The following is a 3141-nucleotide window of genomic DNA, read 5'->3' as shown; positions in this document are numbered from 1 at the left end:
GGTCGTTTTCTACTTTTTTATTAAGATGACATTATAATATGCGTATATCAATAAAATTCAAATAAAGACTGATCGCATGATAGATAGCCCCCACAGTGCCCCTCACATTGTACGGCACCAAACGCCCAAGCCACCTTAAACATGTTTTGAAAGATGTCAAGGAATTTTCAATTTGACTTTATAATTTAAAGGAATTTCAACGAATTTAAAAAATGTTATAAGGGTTATTTAAAAAAAATCTCAAAAGTACTTTAAAAATCTTTTTAAAAAAGTTCAAGGCATATCAAAATATTTTTAATGAATTGCAACATTTGAGAGTATCGAAAAATGATCCAAGGAATTTCCAATTAATTACGGTAATTTAATATAAGAGTTTGAAAGATTTGTTATATTCTAGGATTTCTTAATAGAAATTTTAAAGAGAGAAAATAGAAATTTCAAAAGATTTTTAAGGATTTTAAATATTTGAGGATGTTTAAAAAGATGTCAATGAATTTTCAATTCATTTTTATAATTTAAAGGAATTCCAAAGAATTTTAAAAAGTTTAGCAGATTTATTTTCAAAAATTCGAAAGTACTTCCAAATTCCAAAGTGCTTCAAAAGATTTTGAAGGTTTCGAAATACTTGAGAGGAATTTTCAATTAATTCGAATCATTTAAAGCAATTACAAAGAATTTTAACTATTTTTTTCAACTTTCCTGGTTGAAAATGGATCTGCTCGGTTAAAAATATAGTTATTTCTTTTTGTTTAAAAATTTAACTATTTTAGTATAATATTTTATAATTATACTCTCGAATATACGAAATATCAAAATCGTCAATTTCTTTAATTTATTTCACGAACTAGTATAAGGAGACCCCCCCAGTGGACACAAAATTTGGCGACGTCTTTACGACATCGTTACGACATCGTTACGACATATTAACGACAACTTTACGACATCCTATGTCCATGCCGTTACAATGTCTTTGCGATATCTTAAAGACATCGTCAGATCATACGACATATTTACGATATCGTAAAGACGACTTAACGACATGGACATAGGATGTCGTAAAGTTGTCGTAAAGATGCCGTAACGATGTCGTGAAGACGTCGTCAAATTTTGTGCCTAGTGGGCCCACTCTAGGAAAACTTGGACACGCGAATTCGGATTTAGTTAGTGTGCATCGCTCGTAGTGCCTCTAGCGGCAAAATTCGAAACCAAAAAAAATATAAAAATTCCCTGATTTTACCTTAACAATTTTCCATTTCAAATCAATAATATTCAAATATCAGCATTTCAATCTTGTAATGCTTTTAACATAGAATATTTTATAAATGGAATAAAAATATATTTCGCACACAAATTTAAATTTTTCAAATTTATTAATTTTTTTCAAACAAAAAAAATGTCTTTTCTACTATAAAAGCTGGTTTTTTAACAAAATAATTGAATTTTGAACATAACAATTAAATATGTAACTTAAATAGACGAATTTCCAACGAAAAAATTTCATAGTTTATATTTAAATGAAAAAAGAATTAAATTTAGACAGAAAAAATTTTTTTTAATAAATAAAAGTTTGGCTAAATTATTGAACCTTCAAATCAGAAAACAAGTTTTTCTCTTAAAAAAGTGCAGTTTGAAATGATAAATAAGACTTTTCAACAAAAAATTAATTTTCCACGAAACTGATGCATTTTTACAAAAAAAAAATGAAATTTCAAACTAACAAATTATTATTTTGACCAAAAAACGCGACTTTTTAACTGAAAAAGTATACAATGGAAAATTGTATTTTCCATTGAAAACTTAAATTTTCAACCAATCACCTAATGCTTCCAGCAAAAAAGTAAATTTTTAACAATTTAGTTTAACTTTTACCCAGTCTGTTGAATTTTCAAATAAAAAAAATCATTTTTATATACCAAAATATAAATTTTAAGCAAAAAGTAAATTTTTCGTTTCTTTAATATAGGAAAAAACGGCATAATTGACATAATTCAAACAAACAAACAAACAAATTGCACGAATATATTACCGAAAATATATATTATTATCAAATTATAAAATTTTCCAAATTTCAAATAAAGACAAGATTTTTAAGTGACAAAAAAGAAAACCCAGAATTTAAAAATACCCGAAACTAAAATTAACTGACTTCAAGACCGACTTGTAAAATAAATGAATTATTAAATTCCCACAAATATTTTAATTTTCGAAATTGAGGACTGCTGAACATAGTTTATTGATTATTAATTTATGAGATTATAATTTAATTAATCATTAGTCAATAATTTATTAATTATTTTCGGCAAATTCTAAATTTCGTTGAACTTAGATTTCAGCAATAGAAACATTAATGGGAATTTAACGATTGATTTATTTTATAATTCCGTATTTTTTACTTGCTAATTTATGATTTTGTTATTCATTTTTTCGTTATTTTGTGTTAGTTCCGGATATTCAAACACTTCTAAATATGGTGATGATAAACTAATTTTTTTATATTGTCGTTTTAAAATAGAATGCTGCTATATAACGAACATAATTATTATTTTTTATAGAAGACTAACAAGGAATATAATAAATCTGAAAATATTGTTTTCTATTACAATGAAATAATGAGCTCTTAAATGTTATTATTATTATTACACCATTAAGCCATTTCCCTTTCGGGGTAGGCGTGATTCACTGAATAGGGGAAAGGAGTAGTGTGTGGAAGGGATAGGGATTTTTCAGATTGATCCAGAATTCTCGTGCTATTTAGGTAAATAACACTTTCGTTCCGCAACACTGATCCAACCCAGGTTACTGATCAATCTCTCTAGTAATCACCCCAAGCGAAGAACCTCACGAAGTCCTTATGTATGGTTCCCCACTTGGGTCCATTAATAGCCAAGGTCTTTGTTTCAGGCGTCATTCACTCTACTGACACTCTTTTTATTAACTATCTGCCTCCATACTTTCCTGTCCTGGCATTCTTCTCTAGCTTCTTTTATGTCGATGCATTTTTTCATGCAGGCTCTCGTGTTTCTGTGACTTCTTATGTCCCTTCTAAGTAGGGTCTCATTCACACATTCTAACCATTCTTTCCGCGGTCTACCTTTGGGCACGTTGCCATTTACTTTACCTTGATACACTTGTTTCGTTAGT

Source organism: Belonocnema kinseyi, chromosome 8, assembly GCF_010883055.1.
Source record: "Belonocnema kinseyi isolate 2016_QV_RU_SX_M_011 chromosome 8, B_treatae_v1, whole genome shotgun sequence".
In the NCBI taxonomy this organism is placed as follows: domain Eukaryota; kingdom Metazoa; phylum Arthropoda; class Insecta; order Hymenoptera; family Cynipidae; genus Belonocnema; species Belonocnema kinseyi.
Note: the sequence above shows the minus strand (reverse complement) of the source record.